Source organism: Acomys russatus, chromosome 1, assembly GCF_903995435.1.
Source record: "Acomys russatus chromosome 1, mAcoRus1.1, whole genome shotgun sequence".
Classification (NCBI taxonomy): domain Eukaryota; kingdom Metazoa; phylum Chordata; class Mammalia; order Rodentia; family Muridae; genus Acomys; species Acomys russatus.
In genome coordinates this window covers 107686757-107697127 of record NC_067137.1, presented here as the reverse complement: position 1 = coordinate 107697127, position 10371 = coordinate 107686757, and the positions used below count along the sequence as shown (strand labels likewise).

The window sequence follows — 10371 nt, the reverse complement described above, 5'->3', positions numbered from 1 at the left end:
AATTAACAAGTATAAACTTTATTAAGGTGAAATCTATGAATACTTTCTGAAAAATATAGTTAAATGGGAACTATGCCCTGTGCTGAAGGACTTGGCATTGTTGGGGTGACAGTACTCCCTAAGTTGATCTACAGAATCAATGTATACCCTACTGAATCTCGCATCTCTCTTTTGACCACATTGGGAAACAGAGCCTAAATTCCAGTGGAAAAGCAAGGGCCCCAGAATAGCCAAATAATCTCAAGAAAGAAAAACAAAATTCAAAAAAATTTTTTTCTGATTTTAGATGCTAGGGTCATCGAATTGTGGCACCTTCTACCTGAAGAGAAGCCTATAGGAGGGAAGAGAATAGAGGGTCCCTAATGAAACTGCCACATGTGTGGTCAGCTGACTGGCAAGAAGAGTTGCAAGACAAATCAACTGAATATCCACTGAGAACAGTGGTGTCAGGCTCCTATCTCACATTACATTAAAACGTTAATTTGACCTGGTCATCAACAACACCAGAATGAAAACTCTGGGAGTCTTAGGATAAAAAGAAAAGTGTCACAATGCGGCATTAGGAAATGCTTTATTCATTTTGACATTACAGACAAAATCAATAAGCAGGGGGAAAAAAGTCAGTTGGACTCCATTAGAGTTAGCACTTGTGATCAAAGGATGCCATTAAGAAAAGGAAAAGACAGTCCATAGAAAGGGAGAAAACATTTGTAAGTCATCTATCCAGTAAGATGCTGAGGGCTGGGTTGACCCAAAGCTTTCCCCGAGGCCCTGGGCTATGGGGAATATAGCTCCTTCTCTAAACTAGGAACACGCTTGGCAGAGTCAGTAATTACCTGGGAGTTTTTCCCTGAGGCTCTGACGTATAGAAAACAGAACACAGTTTCTTCTCTAAAATCAGGAATCTACTTGGCAGAGGCAGTAATGGCCTAGGGCCAGGGCCTTGGGGGAATTGAAGCTTTGGTTTTCAGTTCCTGAGAACCCGACTCTGCCCACCCTAAGGAGCTACAGTTATTACTCCCAAGATGGCTGTGTGTTGTCTGTGCTGCAGGAGGGATACTCTGTGTTGCTTTGGGGCAATGTTGCTTGATTGGCTCCCTGCTGACTTTGTCCCCTTATATGATAGCTTTCCATTGACACAGTCCCACTTCTCCCCTAAAAGCTGCATATAAAATGCTGTACTTAATAAGCACGCTTGGAGTAACATGCAGCTTGTATGCAATCTCCCAATCCCAAACTTGTCTCCTTATCTCCTGACCTCCTGGCCCTGTCTCTCAGGAACCTGCCACTGCTATCCCAGGCCATTAAGGCATTTCAATCTAGACTATATAATGAACTCTTATAATTCAACAATAAACAACGATGTCCCAACTTCAAATGGCAAAGCATTTGAATAAGACATCTTCCCAAATAAGACATATCAATCGCCAACAGGCAAAGATGGCCACCAGCACTGACACCAGGAGAATGCTATCCAAGGCACAGGATGACACTACATCACTCTCAGCAGGATGGCTGTAGTGGGAAACCAGATAACAGTGGCCATTGGCGCAGCTATGGGGAAACTAGAGTCAGCATATGCTACTGACAGCATTGCAAGGCGGTGTGGTCCCCCTAGATGAAGCCGTAGGTGGTCAGGGTGACCTGGCTGTAGAGAGTGTAGCTACTGTATAAAATACTCCTGCACTTCTGCAAAATGCTATAAATGGAGTGTTCAAATTAACACACAGTCAGGTAGTTCTACCTCTAGCTACATAGCCAACAGGAAAGAAAATGCAAGTCCCCCAGGAGCTGTTCATAGCAGTTTTTTTAAAAAATATGATAAATAAAAGAATCATGTGACTTTTCCTGGGGAGATATGACAAATGTCCACTCATCCCAGATGAGAGTATTGGTGACAGACCAAAAAAAAAAAAAAAAAAAAAAAAAAAAAAAAAAAAAAAAAATTACAGTCAAATGTAGGTTGAGTTTATTGGGGTTGGTTTCAGGAGGATAGGTGATGGGTTACCAATGGGAGCATGGATAACCAAAGGCAGCTAGCTGCATTACCGAGAAACCCACATCAGCACGGACAGTGACTCATGGGTACTCAAGGTGTGGCACTCCCTCTGTGACGTGTATGCAACTCCCCGGATTAGAGAGTCTCTTTTTCCAAGCATTTGTTTCTGCTTATAAAACTCTGGGGAGAGAGAGACTTTGTGAATTTAATTTCTAGTGCTTTCAGAGACTGTAAATTTTGTTTACTTCCTGAGTCTTGTAAATTTCATTTACTTCCTAAGTCTTGTGGAGGGAAAGCCTCAACACAGAGGAAATAACTACACACACACACACACACACACACACACACACACACACACACACAAAAGGGAAAACCAATCCTCAGTGGATGAATGAATAGATAAAATGATTCATATCCATACCGCCGAATAGCAACCAGGCCAAAAAAGAAATGACGCACCGACACCTGCTCTAACATGGATGGGCCTTGAAAACATGATGCTAAGTGAAAGAAGATCCCAGACATGGTATATGATTCCATTTGTATGAAATATACAGAACAGGCAAGTTTAAGGAAGACAAAGAATGACAGCTAATGGGCATGGAGCTTCCTTTGAGGGGCTATTGTGAAAGTGATTGTAGTGATGGATGTGCAATTCTGTGAATACATTAAAAACCATTGAACTGTGATATTTAAATTGGTAAATTATTTAAATCACATGACTGAAGCTGTGACTATTAATCACAGTATTAAAAGTATCAGTGATCTTTCCACAGCCTTCCAGGATAAAAGAATCAACAAAATGAGTATAGGCTCAAACCAATAGGCTGAGTTCAGAAGCGCTGCAAACTGCCATCTTGAAATTTAGAAAGCCTGGTATTATGCCCATTTTTCAAGTGGGGAAATAAAGCCAGAGAGACTTTAATAACATACTCAAAACCATGACTCGGGTACAGGAAAGGCATGTCACCATAATACCAACTGCAGGAGAGCAAATTTGTTTTTGTTTGTTTGTTTGTTTGTTTGTTTTTTGAAACAGGGTTTCTCTGTTTAAAAGAGGCTGGGCTTGTTTTGTAGACCAGACTGGCCTTGAACTCATAGCAATCCACCTGTCTCTGCTGGCCCTGTGTTGGGATCACAGGCGTGCGCCACCACACCTGGCTCTTCTGTGTCCTTAAAGGATATTTCTAGGTCCTCCTGCCCTTTCCTGTCTTCTACTTTCCTGTCTTCTCTTTTTATTCTTCTTCACAATGGGAACACACTCTGTGTGAAGTCCCTGGGGAGTGGGGGGAGCCATGCCTATGTTAAAGACTGGGGGGAGGGGTTAGCGAGATAACTCTGCAGGTAAAGACACTTACTATGCACATCTGGATGCCTGTGTTTGATCTCCAGAACCCATATAAAGACGGAAGGAGAGATATAACACTACAGAGTTAACCTCTGACCTCATGATCGCACTGTGTTATGCATATGTACACACACACACACACACACACACACATACACACTTTAAAAACCGTTCTTAGGGCTGAATGATTAGCATTTTGTTTCTGTGGAGAACTGCAATGCAGCAAACTGAAAGCCAAATTTTCTTGGGCTCTCTTCAGTCCCGTTAATAGCCATTGGTTGCCCACCCTTATGTTTGCCCTAAAATTCTTTCAACTAACAGGAAGTAGTCATCTCAGGCATGGTCTGCACCACGCCCCCCAAGCCAAGCCCTATGCTGAGCCAGTCTGGTGGTCATCTAAGGCTAGCTCCCTGTCCAGCCCCCATGGCACTAGTCTGGTGGTTTTCTTGGGTTCACTCCTCACCTGGCTTGCCCAAGGGTCATTTGTCTCAGGCTGAGTCCTGTCTTGGGCTCACTCCAGCCTGGGATCTGTGGTCTCAAGTAGGGTTCTTATAGTCTTTGGCTTGTTTCCTGTCCTGGGAGCCCATCTGGGCTCACATGGTGCCAGACCGGTGGTCATATCAGGTTAGCTCCCTGTCCGAGCCCCCTGGTGCCAGAATGATGGCCGTCTCAGGCTCACTCAGGGAGTGTTAGGCTACTAATCACTCCAATGGTCAGAGGTCAGAACACTGAGCATAGACATAGCCTCTCTCTCCTCTCTGCTACCTATTGACACACGTGTGACACAACAGCCACACCTGCAATGCTTCTAGAGGCATCCTTAAAGACAACAGGTCTTAAGTATCAGCAGCTTTATCTTGTACATGGTACATGATAAAGAATAAAGATCTTTGCAGATGTTCACACAATCAGGAATGGGTGAATTATCCACTTAGGCTTAGCATAACACCAATGTCCTTGTGAGACATAAGGAAATCTGTCACACCCAGAAAAGAAGAATCTTCTGTGGTGGGACCAAAGGGGAACACGGCAAGAAGGAAGATGCTGGGGCTGGAGAAGTGGCTCGGTGGTTAATCACACTTGGCTGGTCTTTCAGAGGACCTAGGTTTGATTCCTAGCACCCACATGACAGCTTACAGCTCCCTGTGACTCCAGTCCCAGGCGATCTTACATCCTCTTCTGGCCTTTGTATGCACCGGGCACACACATGGTGGTGCGTGCACAGACATGCATGCAGACAAAACACCCATACGCATAAAATAAAATTTATAATCTAATATTAAATTTTTTAAAAATAAGGAAGATGCCATGATGCTAGCCTGAAAGGTGGAGGTGAGGCCATGAGCCGAGGAACACTGCTCAAGAAACTAGAGAAAAGTCGAGAGACACACTGACCTTGAGACTTTCCACAGGAAGCATAGCTCTGCCAACACTTAAACATTGGGTTTAGCTCTGTAAGAGTCTGGCTTCTAGAACTCTAAAAGAAAACAAACCTGCCGTAAACCTCTTGGACAGTGATAATTCCTATGGTAGTAATAGCCAGAGCTGGAGAGAAGGCTTCACGCTGGGTGGGGGGAGGCTGGGAGGGCAGTGACTGCCTCTTAGCCTCCACATCCTGTCATGTAAAGCCATGCCCTTCCAGCCTAGGCTTGTACCTCTCATCCTACCATGTAAAAGCCTCATGCTCACTGGCTTCACATTCTTGGGAAGGTGGCTGATTCCATCACAAGTTTCAAGCTGGATGCTGAAGTATTTCCTCAAACCACCCACAGTTCTTTCCAACAAGGTGCCAGCAATAGTAGTTTTTTAAAAAATTCTCAGTGTGCTTCCAGCATGCTTAATTTGTCATATAGATTGCCTTGGGGGACCTCATGTGTATATAAACATTTTTATAGTGTTATTTTGCAGCTCTCACAGTGGCACACTGAGGGCCCTCTTTCCCAAGGAGGATGTGGGCGGGAGGGGCCCAGTTCTTCATGAATTGGGCATAGTTCTCTGTTTAGTCTCTGGGAGCAGAGTAGCATCTTTCACTAGTGCTCTCTTGGCATCCTGGGCGAGAAAGGTGATTAGTGTTTATTGAGGACATCTGTGGGTCACTGGAAAAGGGAGTTAGGGAGGAAAAAAATCTGATGCTTAATCCATGCATTCAAAAGCTCAGATCTGGAGGGAAGGCAAGGAAGTAACTGGTGGCCAAATTGTCTAGAGCAATGGTTCTCAACCTTTCTAATACTGTGACCCTGTAATACAGTTCCTTGTGTGGTGGCCCCTAACCATAAAGTTATTTTGCTGCTACATCATAACTGCAATTTCCCTGTGGTTATAAATTGTAATGTAAATATCTGATATGTAAACCACAGGTTGAGAACCATTGCTCTAAAGCCTCTTAAAGGAAGATGTGCTGTAGAAAGGAGGTCTGAGGGTTATAAACACATAAAACTCCATGATGGAAGCGCTCCTCGGCCATCTTTAGGTATCAGAAACACCAACCCACACAGTCACATATGCATACACATAAAAACACACAGACAAGCCGGGCGTGGTGGCGCACGCCTTTAATCCCAGCATTCGGGAGGCAGAGGCAGGCGGATCACTGTGAGTTCGAGGCCAGCCTGGTCTACAAAGTGAGTCCAGGATGGCCAAGGCTACACAGAGAAACCCTGTCTCGAAAAAAAAAAAAAAAAAAAAAAAAAAAAACCCACACACACAGACATCATACACAGATACCCACACACATATAGACACAAACACACACACAGAAACATACAAATACGGAAACAAACACATGTAGAAATGCACACATCAATCCACAAGTCACATATACATACACATACAAACACACAGGCATACATACACAGATACCCACACACATATAGACATAGACAGACAGACAGACACACACACACACACACACACACACACACACACACACATTTTGCCCCAGTCTCCATGCTCTGGACCAAGCAAGTGAGAACTCGGGGTACCTGCTCCCTAAATCACCTGTTAAAATAGCCCTGGACTCCCCCATATTTCTTCTGGCAAGCAGGACTGGCCAGACAGCAGATGACAGACTAATTATCCCAAGTATCAGACACTTCCTCTGTGTCTTTAACATACCTTGACGATTGGTGGCTTGTCATTCGGAGGCCTCTTAATTGGCTACATGATTGACACCCATGTGGGGGATTTTTATTTTAAGAATATTGAGGCAAGCCTGTGCCTTCAAAGTTAGATCAGTTAGATGACACCAAGAGACCTAGCTTGCACCCACCATGGGCTAGAATGTGAATTTTAGAGTGACTCTGATCCTAGGTAACTAACAAGAATGACAGTGAGAAAGGAAAGTCTTTTTTTTTTTTTTTTTCTGGGCCTAGTGTTTGTCTTTCACCAAATGCTCCCTGAGCCCTAGGCTGTCCTGATCTCCCCTTGCAATGAATGTCATTGTGAAAAGATTTCTTGAGTCTCTTGGACAGATGTGACCTGACACCTTGCCTTGGCTTGACTTCATCAGTCAGGTCTGTTTGGGTTGCAAGTGATAGAAATTTAATTTTTTTTTTCTCGAGTCTATAACTTGCAAGTCAAAGTGTTGAGCTGTTTAAATACTAGCTGTTCACAGGTGAAAAAAAAAAAAAGTGGAGGCAGACCCTGTCATCTTTTCACTCTTGCCTCTGCCTTCCTTCTGGGAAGTTCTTCTCTTCCTGGGTTGGTAAAGATGGCCTCTGGCAGTCCCACCCTTACAGAACCCTAATTACCCATCATGCAAGAAAATGAGCATCTCTCAAGGATCACATGATCGCAGCATCCACGGATGGCTCTATTGGTCCTGGTGGATGCAAATGTTCTTGTCTTGGCCCAGTCACTGGAGGCAGGAAAATGGGGTCAGTTCTATGGTTGGCCAGACCCCAGTCTTGGGACCAGGTAGGCCCAAGATTGCTCTGATCGACAGTCCCAACAGACCGCATGTGATGAGGAAATGACTTCTCTCAGTGCTTGGTGTGGGAGTGGGGGTAGCAGAACAAGAAATCAACTTCACAGACACTAGGAACTGCATGGATAGGCAGTCCTGCTAGATCCTGCAACTACACTTTTCCCTCCGAGATCTCCTCTTTTGATCTGGCAGTGTGGCCAGCTAGGGCAGGGATTTTTTTTTTTTTTTTTTTTTTTTTTTTTTTTTTGAGCTGTCAGCATGCTCGTTCTGAATGGGTGGAAAGCTGGGGGGCTACTCTGGTGTAGGGCAGCCTGCTGGGGAGGACGTTGTCTACTTCTTTGGACTAGAGTTGATGACTGGAGGGGAGAGCAGACCTTCAGTAAGCTTCAAAGGGAACACTTCTTCATTTGAACTTTCTCCCCTTTCCAAACACGACCCACTCTCTGCTGAGGGTGTTCAGTGGCCTCTGAAATGGAGGAGGTACGCGGAACCGTTGGAAGCTTCCTTTTTTAGTTAAAATGGGTCCTTGTTTGCTGGGCTACCGCTGCTCTAAAATCCTCAAAGAACATTTGGCTGTTGGTCACTTAAAGCTTTATTTACTCTGCAGAAACACTGGCTAGAAAGACACTGGCAAGTTACTGATCCAAACCGCCCCTTGAAGCTGGAGGTCTCAGTTTGAATGCCTGAAGGAGTGGCGTCTTCCACTCTCCCACCCCTCTGGCAGATTCCACTGCCAGAGGACAGCCTAGAGGTCAGAATGCTCTTTATTTGAGCATAGCTCAGTCCTTAGCTCCGGCACACAGATTTGGTCACTGAATACTAAAGACTGCTTTTGTGGGCTGGAGAGACAGCGCAGCAGTTAAGAGCACTGGCTTTTCCCCCCCAGAGGATGCGGATTCAATTCCAGGCACCCATGTGGCAACTCCAGACTGTCTGCAACCGTAACTCCAGTCCCAAGAGATCACACACAGGCACATACAGATGAAACACCAAGGCTCATGAAATAGAAGTAAAATAGATTTTAAAAAGAGACCACTTTTGTGTTCCTTCCCTCTCCTTTCTCCCCTTTCCATCTCTTAGCTGATAGTCTTTAGTTCTGTGCTAATTTCTTTGCATGCTCATGTCCATCTATTCATCTCAAGAACATAAGATGTAGGCAACAGCATCATATACATTTTGAAAAAAGGTGAGTGAAGGGTGAAACAGAGTTAAGTATGGGGTCGGAGTCAGATTGGGTTGATATTCGTGTTTACAATCTCAGCTGACCCGCAATTTCTTTAACAAAAATGGAACATACAAATGCAATATTCAGAATAGTCTGAGACTGTTGACATGTCCCTGATCAAGAAGACCAGCATTTTATGGGCAACAAAGAGCAAGTGTGGAGGAGTGCCATCTCAGAGAGACTAAGGAGACAAGGAACTAATTGTACCTCCAAGGACCTGGTCCCTAGTTCTAAGGGTGTGCATAAGTAAAAGCTCAGGGGACAGGTTTCTATTTTATTCTAGACCATACCAAAGAATCAAGGTAGATGTATCTTTTGAGAACCAGGATACCCCTTCAGCCCCACCCACCTCAAAGAAAAGTTGTAAGAATCAGGTGGGATAACAAAATAGGGATTTTGAAGGCCGTGGGAAAGCATCAGTAATAGAAAATGCCCAATTTTGCTTCTAGGTAAGCAGTCCACGTTTCCCTGTTTCTGTGGGCAACACAGACTTCTGGGACTACCAAAGCTAAACCAGAAACCCGTGTGATGACAGGACATCCCATAAGGCAGTGAGGGCGACGAGCCGAGAGGAAGGGTCATTTTTAGCTAGCGAGACACTCCTGTCGTTCCACATCTGTGTGAACAGATGCATTTAGGTCCCATCACCTTCAGAGTTCTCTGTGTGTGGCTCTGCCTCAGGAGTGCTGCCTACGAATGAGTGAATCTGTGTGTCGGGAACAGCGGTTTGATTCCTCTTCTCCCACTGAGGAGCTTTAGCTTGCTGTAATCTAACCACTTACTATATAGCATATGTACAGATTCATCTTTGCCAAGCATTCCTTGGTTTCCCAGGGCTCTCTCTCTGCCCACCTCCCACCCTCTGCCCCGATTGCGGAATAAAGTTAAAAAACCCTCAGCTTGTTCAGCATCTAACAATCCCTTCTGTGGTGGCTCATACTGATTGACAATTTGACAGGATCTAAACTCAGCTAGGGGACAAGTCTCTGAGGATGACAAGCTCTATCTAGCCTGGGAGGGAATACCTAGGCTGGGTTAACAGAGCTGGGAGACCCACCCTGAATACAAGTGCTATTGGTCCAGGGCCTGGCTCTCAAGCTGCTGATACAGTGTGAGCAAACGGCTGCCTCACGCTCCTGTCATCTCTATGGACTCTACCCTTGAGCTGTGAGCCAAGACAAACCCTTCTTCAAGCTACTTTGTGTCGGGTGTCTTGCTACAGCAAAGTACCCTGTCTCAGTTCATGTCTCTATTCTCGGTTCCTTCTTTTCATACGGACTTTCTCCCCTCATTAAAAAATTTTGTTACACATTACATCTCAGTTGTTATGCCCTTGCTTGTATCTTCTGGTTGTCACTCTTTCTCCCTCTTTCACCCTATTCTCCTCCCCAGAGGGGGGCTCCTCCTCTCCCACTGTCTGAGCACAGTCTTCCAGGTCTCATCAGGATAGCCTGCATCTCCTTCAGGAAAAGGACTTTTTAACCTTATTTAAAAATCCAGTGCTTACACTGGAAGCCAGGCGTTACCCACACAATTCAGACAGTCTTGTCTTCTGAATTTACGAAATGACTTCCTTATTTTGGACCCCAAAGTCATTCAGTCTACAGAATGTGGGAGTAAGGGGACGTGTTCTGTGGGATATAATTTTAGCTGCAGAGGATTGGGCTGTCAGTTAAAAAGGAAAATTAAAGATCGCAGGAACTTAAGCAAGATAGAAGTTTGTCATTCATCCAAAAGGAGTCTAAGGCCGAGTGTGGTGGCGTGCATTTACACACCTAGCACTGAGAGATGGACAGGTGGCTAAAAAGTTGAGTCATCCCCAGCTACATAGCAAGGCCCTGTTTATGGCAAAAACAATAAACAGAAAAGTGTTG

The 10371-nt window shown here is 44.8% G+C and overlaps 1 non-coding gene across 1 annotated transcript; it reads right to left on the bottom strand.

The window, feature by feature from the left end:
- Positions 1-4032: 4032 nt before the first annotated feature.
- LOC127197417 (small nucleolar RNA SNORA17) lies at positions 4033-4166 on the bottom strand. Its single transcript, XR_007831671.1, has one exon. It is a non-coding gene; the product is annotated as a small nucleolar RNA SNORA17 (small nucleolar RNA).
- Between the last annotated feature and the right edge of the window lie 6205 nt (positions 4167-10371).